The sequence below is a fragment of the Xyrauchen texanus genome, chromosome 33, assembly GCF_025860055.1.
Source record: "Xyrauchen texanus isolate HMW12.3.18 chromosome 33, RBS_HiC_50CHRs, whole genome shotgun sequence".
Classification (NCBI taxonomy): Eukaryota; Metazoa; Chordata; class Actinopteri; order Cypriniformes; family Catostomidae; genus Xyrauchen; species Xyrauchen texanus.
Genome location: NC_068308.1, coordinates 13,848,862 through 13,864,628, shown reverse-complemented (window position 1 = coordinate 13,864,628; position 15,767 = coordinate 13,848,862). Strand labels below are relative to the sequence as shown.

General features: G+C 42.2%; 1 long non-coding RNA gene across 1 annotated transcript in view; it reads left to right on the top strand.

The window, feature by feature from the left end:
• Positions 1-12,379: 12,379 nt before the first annotated feature.
• The window catches only part of LOC127627263 (uncharacterized), a 32,429-nt gene continuing 29,041 nt past the window's right edge, over positions 12,380-15,767 (top strand). Inside the window, exon 1 of the long non-coding RNA XR_007968538.1 lies at positions 12,380-12,713. This is a non-coding gene — a long non-coding RNA (uncharacterized LOC127627263). The remainder of the gene's footprint in view (positions 12,714-15,767) is intronic.

The following is a 15,767-nucleotide window of genomic DNA, read 5'->3' as shown; positions in this document are numbered from 1 at the left end:
GCTCTTTGAACTAAACATTGCAAAGAAATCAAAAGCCTCCAGCTCTGGAGACATTAAAAGACACTTACGTGTTCAAGATGATCGCTCTGACGGTCCTGTTGACCAGGGACTAGATTTTTATGGCGTGGTTGGAGAAATTGAGAGTCAACTGTCCAACACGTTTGTGATGCTGACGAAGGTTGTTGCTGACTTGGAGGATCTCGCTGTAATACATCGATCGATTACGGCAATGGAAACAAAATTCTCTGAGTTGGTTATAAGAGTGGCAGATGTTGAGAAACAGGTCAATTATCTGGAGTCATCAGAGAGGGAATTATCCGTTAATCCACCCTTGACAAAAATGGATGTGGAAGTCATTTTGGAAAAATTAGAAGATTTGGAAAATAGGAATCGCAGGAATAACATCCAAATTGTTGGAATTCCTGAGCATGAGGAGGGCAGAGATATGGTTAATTTCCTAGATAAGCTCTTCCCAAGTCTGCTCGACATAACAGGCCATAAGCAGGAAATCGAGCAAGCTCACAGAGTCCCGGTTCGCAGATCTGCTGAGGGAGATCAATTCTGGCAACATTTTTGCGATCATCCAATAAAGATCTTGTGTTGCACCAGGCTAGGAGCAAACGAAAGCTTTCTTGGAAGAATCACAATATTTTCTTTTTCCCAGACATTGCGAATTCGACAAGAGAGAAACACGATCAGTTCAAGGAATGTAAGAAACTCTTACATCAATGGAAGATCGCTTCTGCTCTGATGTTTCCGGCCAGACTGAGAATAGACACCAAGGACGAGAGGTGGGGAACTCGAGTTACATGACTTGACTCAAGTCGCAAAAAATGACTTGACTTTGACTTGAGATCCAGCAACTCGAGACTTGAATTGACTTCAACTGCATTACTCAACAATGACTTGAATGTTTTTTTATTATTATTATTTTAAATAACTTATTATAAAAAGTAATTAAATGTGTTTAAAAAAATATTGCGACATCAATTTATTCATATGCAAAAATGTAAGCCTGCCAGCACCACTGATCTGCATCTGTGCCGTTAACACTGCGCTCACAACTTGCCAAATAACAGATGATTGTTAAGTTCCCAAAATAATCTCCTTTGGATATAAAGATTTCGAATTGGACTGTGTGAATAAAACAAGTATGAAAATATGCAATGCAAAAATATCTGATACAACCACCACGACCTCGAATTTCATCAGATATTTCAAAAACCACAAGGAAAGGTAAGTAAATCATTGCGTTATCATTTCATTATCCAGAAAGATTAATATGTAAAATTACTGTTCAAATGTTTGAGGGTTGTCAGTAAATTAAAATGATTCATGATTAATCTCATGTTTTGTAGCGCAACAAGTTTGAAATGACCCGACATTGCCTCTAAATGTGTGTGTGCCTTTTCTAAACCTTCTCAACAGTCAACAATATACCATAACCATTTATTGGCAATATAAAAACATAACAGGCAGATTTGCAGTCACAACACATGTAGTATAAAATATTCAGAATGACTCGTGACGAAATCTAAGTGCTCACATAGTGATTATAACTTCTGAAGACTTTAACTAAAGCCCTTGAATGCAATACCTTTATGACTATTTTATTGTGGCAGGGCAGAGGGCGGCGCCGGGTCGATAATCTACACACCCGGTCCCTTATCAGGCTAAACAAGCCTCCGAGAGTGATAAAGGCCGACTGCGGGAGAGAGAGATCATTTACGGGCATGTCCGTCATGTGTGTGTGTTTTTGTCTTTTGTTTAAGTTTATCATTAAAATATTTGTTATATTGCCAAACCAGTTCTCGCCTCCTCCTTTCCATTGAACTGCGTTACACTGGTGCCGAAACCTGGGAAGGAGGAGGGTTTCAGTTGCGGAGTCCTCAACACTGCCGTCCACCCAGGGGAGCGCCGCTGCCATCCGCCGGGGGATGGAGTAGACCGACCGCCCGGACGTGGTGAACGACCACCATCCACGAGGCGAGTGGGGACTGGACTCCACGACCGCCTGGAGCGATGGAGTCACTGCCAGGGGTGGAGGAGAGCCGTGCCATCCCCCAGAAATGCGGATGGGGTTGAAAGAAGACTGCCGTCCACGAGGGGAGGAGGGAAGTGACTCCCCGACCACCTGGAGCGGTAGGGCCACTGCCAGGGGCAGAGGAGTGTCCCCACGAGTCACCGGGAACGCAGAGAGGGCCGTTCTGTCCGCCAGGGGTCGTGGGTCAGACTCCGGTCCTCTCCGGTTCGCCTGAGAGAGTGACGGAAAGATCGAGGACCATGCAATGGTGTATCAGAGAACTGGTGAGTAGTTTTTTTTCATCTCTCTCTCTCTCTCTCTCTCTCTCTCTCTCTCTCTCTCTCACTGCCGCTCTGTATCTCTGAAGGGAACTGACTGTCTTCGATTGCATTTTCTTTTCATCCTACCTCCGTATAATGCCTAATAAAGTATTGTTTATAAGCACAAGGCTGCTTTGTGTATAGGCATTACCAGGGTAACAGCTATATTTCGGCTGTAAAAGCGGCACCTAATGTCAGAGAGCGAATTCGCATTTTCATTCAGCCCGTCTGATATTTTTGTTAGATCAATGTGAAAATCTGACCACATTTTTACACAGCATACAAGCAGTGTAATACATTTTAACCAGTTAATTCTAAAAATCTAAACAATTTGGATAATAAGGTATCTAGAAGTATTCACAGTATTTTAAGTGCCCATGATAAAAATACCTTGCATGTTCATTAATTCAATTTACTAATATATATATATATATATATATATATATATATATATATATATATATATTGTATAACGCATTACTGTTATACAATTCATATAACAAAAAGTAATGCAAAGATATGTATATAAGTTCATCTTTTCAGAGCAAAAATAAATATTCATTTAAAAAATGTACCTCTGTTTATTTTAGTACTGTGGCTTGACTCTACTTGAATTGAAACTCATCAGGACTCGACTTAACTTGCTTCAGGTAAGTCACTGACTTGACTTGACTTGACTTGCTTGATTTGTCCGCTCTGCACTTGAGACTTGACTTGAGATTTGATGGTCAAGAATTGAGACTTGATTGTGACTTGAACGTGTCATGTGACTTGCTCCCACCTCTGCCAAGACTTTTATGTCATTCATAAAAAGAATGGGTGAATAACCATTGGGTGTTTCCCAAGTGAGTGGATCGACTCACTGAATATACACTCAATTGTCGGATGAAGATAGGCACCATTTTTTTTTCCTTTTGTTTTGGTTCCTCCTAGTGGCTGGAGTTTGTTTTGTGGAGTGACACTCCAAGGGACTTTTGCCTTGGCGGAGGTTCACATTTACACTGAAGTTTTCAGCTAGATTGAGAATGGACACTATGGGTGACTGCAAAATATCTACATGCCTACACAAAGGATGTCTTTCATAAAGTTGACAGACTGAGAAAGTCATGGTATATATTTGTATACGGCCTCCGAGTGAACTTGACTCTTGACCATCCGAGGAACCAGGATGCATGTTTTGTTCTTTCATGTTTTTTTGTGCAATAACACTGCTTCAGGTGAGTTGTGGATGAATCTGTTCGTTCCTCGTGCTTATGCCTCCTGTTAGCTGGAGTTTGATTTGTGGAGTATTTTTGGACACTGGAATGATTATGGAATGTCATCTGCTGCACTCATAAGCAGTCGGCTCAATTAACATTAATTTGTCTATCCGAGAAAACTGAATGGATTTATATCAGCTGGATATGTTTTGTGGAGGAACATACCTTCGAGTCAGTTCTGTGAATTAATCTACATGTTCTTTGTGTTTATTCTGCCTATTGGCTTGGGTTTGTTTTACAAAGTATTTTCTGTTATGTTATTCTGCCTTACAAAATTTGTGCAGAAGCACCAGATTTGAGCAATCCGACGGCAAATTTGTCACGGGGGTACTTGTATACGTACATGGACCTTTTGAGTTTAGAGGGATCGATGGTGGTTGACGCTGTCGTGCGTGAGGTTAATGCGCACATTTTTCATTTTTCTGTTTGTTTTGTTCGTGGTTTAATTGTTGCAATAATACTGACATTTGGTCTTAGTAATATTGTTTTTGACACACAATAAATGTTTTCTATTATACCAAAATGTTAAATGTTAATATGAGTGGGTTATCTCTCTCCACGTGGAATGTGAATGGTTTGGGGCACCCCATGAAACAAGGAAGGTTATTTATTTTCTTAAACGTAAGAAATGTGATAAAGCGTTACTTCAAGAAACACATCTTTCCCCGCAGGATGCTGAAAAATTTGGGAAGATATGGGGTTGAGATGTTTTCTTTAGTGCTGGCTCAAGTTAAAGTAGGGGGGTCATTATACTGATAAATAAACATCTACAATTCAAATTTCTCAAACAGATTAATGATAAATTTGAAAGAGTCATTATTGTTTTAGCTGAAATTCAGGGGCAAAGGCTGATTTTGGCTAATATTTATGCTCCTAACACTGATGATCAGGGCTTTTTTATAGATCTTGAAGGGATGTTGCAAGCCGCTGGCACCACTCATGATATTATATTGGGAGGAGACTTAAATCTTTTGATGGATTCAGTCCTTGATCATAATTTAGTAAAAGTGTGTAAGCCCCCTAGAGCAACATTGGCGGTTCACAGGATGTGTAAAAAATCTTGGTCTTACAGATATTTGGAGACTTTGAACCCATCTGGTAGGGTCAATAATTTTTTTTTTCATCAGTCCATTAGATTTATTCTAGAATATATATTTTTTATAACTAAGTGCCTCAGTTCATTTGTTGTGGATTGCTCAATTGGAAACATTTTAGACTCAGATCACACCCTGGTGAATTTAGAGGTGTTGCCACATACGGAGAAAAAAAAAAAAATCATGTAGTTGGCGCCTTAATGTATACCTTTTGCAAAATCCTGATTTCTAACAAATGAAAAAGACTGAAATCAAGAGCGTCACAGCGGCGTCTGATGCCGATGACTCGACTGGGCTGCCACCTCCGGGTCTACTCATCCAGTGTGAGCCTGACATGCAGATGTACGCTATGCTTGCCCGGACTGCCGTGAGTGCGGGGCGGGACTGGAACTCTCAGTCTCCCCCTCACGGCTTGACGATTGGTTCCCCGGGGCCACGAAGGTCACAGTGCCGGCACTCGGATGGACGATGGCCACCGTCGTGGTCCAGGAGCGTCATCTATGGCTGGACCTGGTCGAGATACGGGAGGTAGACAAAGCACGCTTTCTCAAATGCCCCGTCTCCCAGCTCTGTCTATTCGGTGACACCATTGATGACTTTGCCCAGCAGTTCTCAGCGGTGAAGAAACAGACGGAGGCCACATCATGCCCTGCCGCCTTACCAGCGTGGGTCATGCTCAGTCTGCTCGCCGAGGGCATCCCCCTGTGACTTCCAAACATCAGGCAGCTCCGCTTCAATTTGGGCCCAGCTCTCAGCACCGAGCGCCTCGCAGGAAGCACACGCCACCCTGTCTCCCGAACGTCCTCGAGGACCCGGAAGGCTACAAAGCGTTCTTGAGACGGACAACCCAGGGAACGAGACGTTTGCTCCTGAGCTGGTAAGCAGACAGCTCCATCCCCCGGTGGAGGGCCGCGAGGAGAACCTTCAGTTAAAGGTATTTTCTTTGCCGCACCCCCTTTGGGCTGCAGTTCACACATTCTCAATAATAGAGCAATTTCCTCCCTGGGTCACCTGGCCTGCAAATGACATCCTCACGGCAACCCGGTGCCACACTTCAGCAGTCCCGGTATCCCGGACATGGACCCCCCACCTCCAGACCCACGGCGGCTAACCCCGGCCAGCCGGTTCTGACGAATCCAGAGGACGCCTACATGGGACCTTCTCCTCAGTGACTACCTGCCCCCTGCCGAGTGTGGGGAGCAAGGTGAGTGCTTGAGTCTTCTCTCAGCACCAGAGTCTCGGGACGTGATTTTGCTTCCTGAACCCACACTACCTGCCCCGCCCCACTGCGAAGCAGGTACGTCGAATACGATCGTCCCCTTAGTGCCCCTCGCACGGAGCTTGAACATGTGGCTTTCACTTCACAACCTGTCGTGCTAGTTGGACAGGACCATCCGACTCGTGTACGCAATTCAGTTTACCAGGCCCCCACCACCTTTACCTCGATGCACAGCAAAGACGCCAACACCCTGTGTGCCGAGATTGCGATCCTTCTTCTTAAAGACGCGATAGAGCCTGTCCCTCCAGCTGAGATGACGAAGGGTCTCTACAGCCCTTACTTCATCGTCCCTTTCAAAATGCTCATGCAAAAACACATCTTAAACTTGCGTCCGGCATCAAGATTGATTCACAGCAGTAGACCTGAAGGACACGTATTTCCAATTCTCTATTTTGCCTTGACACGGACCCTTTCTACGGTTTGCGTTCGACGGCCAAGCGTATCAGTACAAGGTCCTCACGCAGGGGAAGTGGGCATCCGCATACTCAACTACCTCGATGACTGGCTCATCCTGGCCCACTTCCGAGAGTTACTGTGCGCCCACAGGGACCATGTCATAACTCGCCCGCCATCTCCTACTTTGGAGCCAGCAGTAACTCGGATCGCTGCGTGCCACTCACATCCCGGGCAGCCTCAACACAGCAGCGGACATGCTGTCGCTACAAGGTATGCTCAGCAGAGAGCGGAGGCTTCACCCCCAGTCGGTCCATCTGATTTGGGAACGGTTCAGCAAAGCACAGGTAGTCCTGTTCGCTTCCCAAGAGACCTCCCACTGCCCGCTCTGGTACTCCCTAATGGAAGCTTCCCTCAGGACAGACGCGCTAGCACACAGCTGGCCCCGGGGGCTGCGCAAGTATGCATTTCCCCCAGTGAGCCTTCTTCCACAGGTACTGTGCAAGGTCAGGGAGGACAAGGAACAAGTAATTCTGGTGGCCCCCTACTGGCCCACTCGGACTTGGTTTTCGTATCTCGTGCTCCTTGCGACAGCCCCTCCCTGACAAATTCCCGTGAGGAAGGACCTTCTTTCTCAGGGCAAAGGGAACACTCTGGCATCCACGCCCAGACCTCTGGAAACTCCATGTCTGTCCCCTGGGTGGGATGCGGAAGGTCTTTGTGGCCTACCACCTGCCTTCGTAGACACAATCAACCAAGCCAGAGCTCCCTCTACCAGGCATCTTTACGCCCCAAAGTGGCGTATGTTCACAAATTGGTGTTCTTCCTTGTCTGAAGACCTGCAGAGATGCGCAGTTTGGTCAGTGCTTTCATCCCTGCAAGAGAGGTTAGAGGGGAGGCGGTCCTTGAAGTTGTATGTAGCCGCTATTGTGGCACACCACGACGCAGTGGACGGCAAGTCCTTGGGTAAGCACAACTTTATTATCAGGTTCCTTAGAGGCGCCAGAGGTCGAATCCTCCCCGGCCAAGCCTGTTCCCCTCCTGGGATCTCTCAGTTGTCCTCTCAGGCCTTCAGAGAACCCCCTTCGAGCCGCTTGACTCAGTTGAGCTCGAGGCCCTCTCCTTGAAGACGGCCCTCCTGATCACGCTCACCTCCATCAAGAGGATTGGGGACCTGCAAGCGTTCTCTGTCAGCGACACCTGCCTGGAGTTCTGTCCGGCAGACACCCATGTCGTCCTAAGACTGTGACCGTTAGAGGGTCCTACAACCCCCTTCAGGGATCAAGTAGTGAACCTGCAAGCGAAGCTGCCCCAGGAGGAGGCAGTCCCAGCCTTTTTCGTTGCTGTGTCTGGTGTGCTCGTTGCGTATTTATGTGGACCGCATGCAGAGCTTTAAATGTTCTGAGCAGCTCTTTTGTCTGCTTTGGTGGACAGCAGAAAGGGAATGCTGTCCCCAAACAGAGGCTTTCCCCCTGTGTCGTTGATGCCATTGCATTGGACTAACACACCCAGGCCATGCACGCCCCCTTATGGGTTTGAACACCTAGTAGACATATGCAGAGCAGCGATTTGGGCAACACCCAATACCTTTATGAGATTTTACAATCTCAGGGCTGAGTCGGTCTCGTCCCGTGTTTTCTCAGGTCTGAGCCGGTAGAACTCGGTAATGTGGAACAACTGGCTGGATGTACTACTTGCACCTAAAGCCTTTCCCCTCCACTGAGGCAATCACATGCACTCTTATCCCAGGAGATCCCACTGACTCGGCTCCCTGGATGACTCCTCCCTAGCCCTCTTGTCCGCAAATTCAGCGGAGGAATTCCCCGACCAGACCCACTACGACTACTAAAACTACTCTGTACTGGAACAGGGAGCATGTACGTGGCTTAGCGTGCTGGGAATGGGATGTCCGTGGGGCTTTACCCGGTGGAGGTGGTCCCATTGTGGTCCCTGAATCACCCCCAGTGCTCGCCGCGCTGGCCTCATACCCGTAGGTAGGAGGATCGAGGCGGGAAGCCCCTGGGGTGGTGTGTTTTTTAACGAAAGCGAGCCTCGACCACAACGTTGCCATGGTCATGTCTTCGTAGTGAGGACATGACACATTCAGGAAAGATGTCTCGGCGTGGGTGGCAATAATATTGTTATTTGGTATTCACATACAGTGCCTTATCAAATGTATGCAACTTAGCACATTTTATTTAGTTAATGCCTAATTTGCATATCAATGTGGCGATTGTGATGACATTAGTAGACATAAATTTTACTATATTCACCTGTAGTGTCTCCATTAAGTATAGTACATTAGCCTATATGGCCTTGATATATTTCCTTAGCTAAACTTTAGCTAATTTATTACATTAGCTAGTAGCTCATGAGTCAGGCATGTTAGCAAGACACAAGTTAACTATATTTGTATTTTGGCTAATTAGCTGTGAAGTTGAGGCACTGGTAGCTTAGTCTTTTGTTCATCACCACTCACCTCCACACAAGCCAAGAAAAACACAACTGGGATAGGAGATGGGAGGGTCTGTGTGTCTGATCTGACGATGTGTGCTGCTCAGCTGCATGGAGATGCGGAGGGAGGGAGAGACCTAATATTTTTATTTTTTATTCTATAAATATATAAAGCCCCCTTTGATGTCTATGTGTGCACGTGCCTGGTTCTAGGCAGGCAAACAGAAGCAAGACAAAGATGAGATGATGTGTAAAAAAAATTCAGTTTATTTACAAGACGTGGAAATCCAAAACGTCAAATCAAAACAAAATGAACATAAACGGCTTGACTGTAACAAACAACATTACACCAGAAATACACGACAAAGGACTAGAGAACATGAGGGCTATTAATACACAGACTGGAAAAACAAGTTAACAAGACAACCAATGAAAATACAAAACTGACAACAAATTAACAAGACAATGAAACATGAACCAATAATAAAACAGAACTGATAATGAGATAACTAAACACATGAAATGATACTCACATGACAAGGACACATGACTAGAAACAGGTATGGGAAGTAAACTAATTTCATAAATAAAAGGCATGAAAATAAAACATGATCAAAAAACACATTTAAACGTGACACTAATCCTTTAAAAATGTTACAAAATCATGCAAAAAATCTCCTTTCCATTTACAGTCTGAAACACAATTGTCCTCATGTTCCATCACCGGACAGCAATTTTGAGTAAATATTCCATTTGCCTTTGTATAACCTTCATATTCAATCCTTCAAAGTAATATTTATCTTTAACAATACTATCAAAGTGAATAGCAGACACAACATAACTACAACATGGGCTGCTATCTTGATTGTTTTGGGTTGAATTGATCACATGACTGTGTAACATGACAACAAATATATCATAATTTTCTGATATATCAATTTACTCTGTCCACACAACAAAGCGAAGATGGCATTTCAAATGTATCCACTTGGGAGAGTGTTTTTTAAAAGCTCAGTGTGGACAGATGGCCAAAATGTAAAGAAAAAGATGTTTTAAAAAAAAACGTATTGATGTGGATGTGACCTGAGACATTCAGCAGATGTCACTGAGATAACTTTTATGATTTACAATGTTTGTAAATCTGATCCTTTTAAGATGTTTAGCAGATGTTAATTAGATTGTGATGCTTTCCAGTTGAAAAGATCTAGGACAGACATCTCGGAGATGTACAGTACATGTGCTATCTGGGTTTAGTTCCGCAATCAGTGTATTTATGTGGCAAAAAATTAGGATATCAAGTTGGGTGACCAAAAAGTAAATGTACTCAAAAACAACCTAACCCTATTTTGCATCTAAAAAGAAGATGCAAGGACTCAAATGAACCTCGGAGTCATGTATTTGATCGGCCATATGTTGATTTACAAGACAAAGACAATTTGTTAAAATGATTCACACTTCCCATCGCTATTTGAGAGGGTGAGTACTCTATAGGAAAGTATTTGATTATTGCCTCAGTTTGCTTTGCTGTTGAGCGCACAATACAATGTGACATAAACAGCAATGTAGCAATGTGTAATGCTACACTGCTACTCATTGGAAAAAGTAGCTCATTAATGAAAAAAGCTACTTGGTCTTGAAAAAAGATGAGCTTCTGTCAGGCTACTGAAATATATAGTTAAGGTTAGATGCATCACAAAGTTTTGTTACTCCCCAACTTTTGTTTTTCAGCAGAGAATAAATCTTAGTACTAACGTGTGTCAGTATGACAATAAAAACCTTTATTATTTCCATTCATAGTCAAAAACTCCAAACCAAAACTGCTTGCTTTAAAGTTAGCCTCAATAAATGGAAACTTATTTAGGCTAATTTTGAAGTCTGGAGAAATCATAATAGTAAGCTCCACTGCTGCCTTTACCCCACATGACTGCTTGTTCATATTTGTTAACATTCACAGGTACTGAAGAGTTTGAGGTGTGTTTACAAGGACAATGATTATGTCCATAAATCTGTCTGTCATGAGAGTAGCCTTGGGACACAGAAGTTTCTTAGTGTTCATGGCATTTGCAAGCCCTGCAATATCAGACTCTTTGTCTGCAATAAGCAGGTGTGAGAACTAAAGTGTGAGAGTGTGCTGGATTTGGAGATTGTCCCAGACATGTACTGTACAGTCTAGTTCTGTATTTTATCCATCTACACTACCATTCACCCACACATTCATACATCTACTTTTGAATTTCCCATTGGTTGTAATACAATTCAATCATTTAAACACACAGTCCTGACAGAGAAAAGTGGAAATTTCCATGACACCTCTTTGAAATTCTATACGCAACCAAATGTGAAATGGTTTTATGAAATGTCATAACTGGAGATCAAACCAAATCTAAGAAAGAGTAAAGAATTAAGAAGAAAAGAAAAGGGATTTGCGCAATAGTGGTCAGATTGGTTGTCATCATATTTTGGGAGGGGAATAATTGCCATAATTTGGTAAGAATAGAGTAAGAGAAAAAAATTGTTTAAAAGAACTTTATTGTGATGAATGATACCACTGGCATCTGTAACTGGAGTTACTCAATGATGTGATACACAGCTCACCACAAATTTGCCTTACATGATATGTACTGTTTATTATATCCATTACAGCATATGGTAGCAGATATATGTGTAAGTGTGTGAACTAATTAAGTTTCTTAGTGTAACCTAGCTATATGTCCTGAAGTTCTACAGCTTTCAGTATACTGAAAAGTATACTGTGTGAAGGAAATCCATGACAATTGTCTATTCCATATCTGGAATATTTTATTTACAAAATATCAATTAATAACATTTAAAAAATCATATGTATAATGTACCATAATCTTGTTAAAGACTAAAATTGAGGCAATACTTGTGCTATGTAGACAGATCTGCTTGTCACCAGCAAATTATAATAATTTGCTTTTTGGCATTCAAACTACACCTGGCAGCAAATTAGGGTTTGTCAGTTTATTACATTGTATTATGTAGTATACACTGCATATCGAAAGTTCAAGTTCGGTGTACTCTGAACTGCAAATCCGTATGACAAGAAGACGTGTGACCAACTGAATATCGAAACTTCGCACCCTTAACATGTGCTATCTGGACAGTTATAGACGGACAAATTGGCTATGCTTAAAAAAGTTTGTTTAATAAAGTGTCATAATTTTTAGAACAGCTATGAATGTCACCTAGTTAGTATAAGGACTGCTTGTTGTCCTTGAGTTGTCCTAGTGCTCCTAATCAATGATGTTATCAATGCTTTGGAATCTGGCCTGCTTGCCCCAGACGTACTTACAGTGGAACCTCAATAGAGACAGCTCCTATTTCCCAGACCTTTGCTTTATGACAGAGTGGGCCCATGAACAATGCTTCTCTGTGCAGTTTGTTTTCTCCTATGATCAACTTGTTTTTAACATCTCCTGTGTTGAGTGGTGGCAATGGAAAGAGTGGGCAGGGCCCTGGCCATACTCTGGTTTTCAGTTCTGCTGCCTGAGCCCAGTGGATGAGCCTGACAGTTCCGAGGGAGCCCCGTACCCACTGGCACCAGCGCCAAACTCTGAGCTCACTGTTTTGACTGGTTATATGTGTTGGGTGAGGGGGAACGTACTTACTGTAGCTCTGAGAATGGGAAGTGGCAGAGGGGTAGCTGCCAGGCTTATTTGATTTGCCATTTCCCAAGACTCCTTATTTTAAAGTCATTCCGTCAAAGCCTGGCTATAATGGTTTTTGTGTTCAATCAAGGGCAGCGGCAAGCATTGGACAAGGCATGTTGGGAAAGTGGACTTGGAAGCGCTCTAGGTGAAGTGCCAGGAAGTGATGACAGCTGTGCGGTTTGTGGAACGTCACACCACATAGTCTCCTGAAGAAAAGGTACACTTTTCCCGTTCCTTGTTGCGCAAATAGAGTTGTTTTCTCAAAGAGAGGAAAATATGACAGCTTATGCATCTAAACTACCATATGCACACACACAAACACATTCACACCCCCTTCCCACCCACCCATGAAATTAGATGTTTTGCTTAAAAATTGAACTCATTTTTGGGGTGGAGCACATTGGGTCGCTTTACTTTGGTGCTCTGGTAAGGGACACCGAAGGTTTAAACTGTTCTTATACCACTTAAGCCGTGTTTTATGATGTTCTCCACTTGAGTGGACAGACTACAGAGACCAAAGTGGTGAGAACACACCCTGGGAGAGCAGGATTTGCCTAATTCTTGCACAACGGACCTATGCTCAATCTGGACGTGCACTAAGCGACGAACGTCAGAGTGTTTCCGTCAATACCATTTTGCTGGTTAGCTCAGCCTTGTATAGAGATTATGGGAAATCTCTTGGTGACCCTGGAAACAAAAGCATGACTTCATCAGCCTGTAAAAACAGGCAGTGGCCAAGTCAATAGATTCTGCCAAGAGCCTTGCTGTATATAATATAATTGATCTATTGTCACACATTATACATACATTTCTGCATATATACAGTGAAATATTTTTTTTTTTCACATATCCCAGCTAAGCTGGGGTCAGAGTGCAGGGTCAGCCATGATACAGCATCCCTGGAGCAGATAGGGTCTAGGGGCTTGCTCAAGGGCCCAACAGTGGTGTCTTGGCGGTGTTGGGGCTTGAACCCACAACCTTCTGGTCAGTAACCCAGAGCCTTACCCGCTGAGCAACCACTGCCCTAAACGTATATACTACACTGCTTTATGCTAGAGAAGGAAGGAAGAAGGAAGGCAAGAAGGAAAATAAATAATTTATTAACAAATATTGATTCATGCTTAGAAGATGTAATGGATAGTAGATTGGGAGGACTACCTAGACATACTTTTACACAACTGGTCAATGCATTGCCAATGCGGTATTCAGGTTAACCATATTAACTAGTTTTCCCCAAGAATTGTACTTTTTTTAAGTAGTTTCAAAATGTTTAATAGCCGGAGCTGTACTTTTACTGCACTATTTTCCCACCATCTGTGTTTGCTACTACCCTGTCCTGATTTTATTTTTATCTATCAGCATGATTGGCTAGGGAGAGTCTCGTGAAAAAAAAAAAAATGCTGCAGATCTGGCGCCAACTGTGGAGAATGCCTCAAGCACAGTTCAACACCTGAACATCACAGCAGCACCTGAAAGGGCTTCTTGCAGTGAAAAAGGCCAATTGCATAATCATGTCATGTGAGTTTAACTTGCTCATGCCAGATGTCAGCATTAATACTGCCTCTAATTTGAAGAAACATATCGAGGTAAATTTAATATTTCTTTTTACTAGATTCTGTGTGCCTATAACGTAGCCTGTAATTCAACTCTCTATCACTGAGATTATTGGGCTGCTGTGAGAGATTAATGCAATGTTATCAATATGGCTGGCCAATAAAATGATCTAGATGTTTATCGGATAAAAGAGGTATGTCCTTGATCAAACTTTTGAGTAGTTTTCTATATTTAGTCTATGTTCTACATCTAGAACAGGGGTGTTCATTACATCAATCACGATAGCAAGAGCACCACTGGATGGTTGATCTAGATTCAAATTAAAAGATTTACTTTTTATTTCCTGATGTCTGTAGCTGTGCTGTTTGATTGACAGGAGGCTAATGTTTGAGCGCTAATGCGGGTTAACGCTTAAATGGTCAAATACACTTTATAAGACTACTTTTATGTTGATTTATGTGATTTGTGGAGCTTCAATATTTTAGTATCGATTCACTTTCATTGTATGAACCAAAAGAGCGGAGATATTCTTCTAAAATCATAATTTGTGTTCTGCAGAAGACAGAAAGTCATACACATACAAGATGGTATGAGGGTGAGTAAATGATGAGAGAATTTTCATTTTTGGGTTAATCATTCCTTTTTAAGTGTGACGTACCAAACAACTTTTCCCTTGCCTGCTCTACCTCCTCTACAGTGGAGGACATGACGTGCCAAGTGATCCTGCTTATTTAGCATTTTTTTGCATTCCTTGCATTGTTTGAACAAGTTTTATGCACAACAATAACGCTCTGTCAGCATTAAGGGAAATTTACACCCTACACATAATCTGATTTAATGTAATTGTTTCATACATTACGATTTAAAATGGTGATCATTGTATCGAAGGTAACTTTTTCATCTTTTCATTTCTGTTATCATGTCTCCTTTTTATTTTTTGGAATCAGATTAATGTAATGTTTATCATAGATAAGTGATGTATTTTAAAAGTTGGCATACAGTGTTCATTATAATGGGGCATAGATTTTGCAACTCGGTACTCAATACTCACTACTCATGAGTACATTTAAATGAGCTACTCTTTTACTCTTACTTGAGTAGTTTTTAGGACAGTTACTTTTACTCACACTACATTTTCTGGGAATTAACAGTACTTCTACTTGAGTATGATTTTTCAGTACTCTTTATACCCCTGTCGCATACTTATGATATTATGAATTGTAACAAAAGCATGCCAATTTTTTTGTCTGTATTTTTGTCTGCAATAGCTTATCATGTGGAGCTAATGTGAATCATGAACACGGCTTCATGATTCATGTTGTACAAAAGTGGATAGCTACAGTCTACCTGCAGATTAATATTGTGGAGGATAAGAGTTTATGTGTTGACTAATTTTTTCAATTAGTCAAACTCCCACTTAGACTTTGGGAAATATTTAATATTACTTGGATTAGTGCTATTTTAGAGCATTTCTATCTTTATACTGTGGAAGGCTTTGTTTGGAAAATGTTAATACAGCATTATATTGTTATATATTTTTTTGTTTTCTTTCCTTGAAAATAAAAGCAATTTGACAGGAAAAGAAGTATATGCAGTGTCAGATTTCAGTACTTTCAAAATGTGTGATTAATTACGATTACCTATAAAAATTATGGGATTAATCGCAATAAATTTGTTAATCAACTGATGGCACTATATTTTTCATAGATTGTTTTTT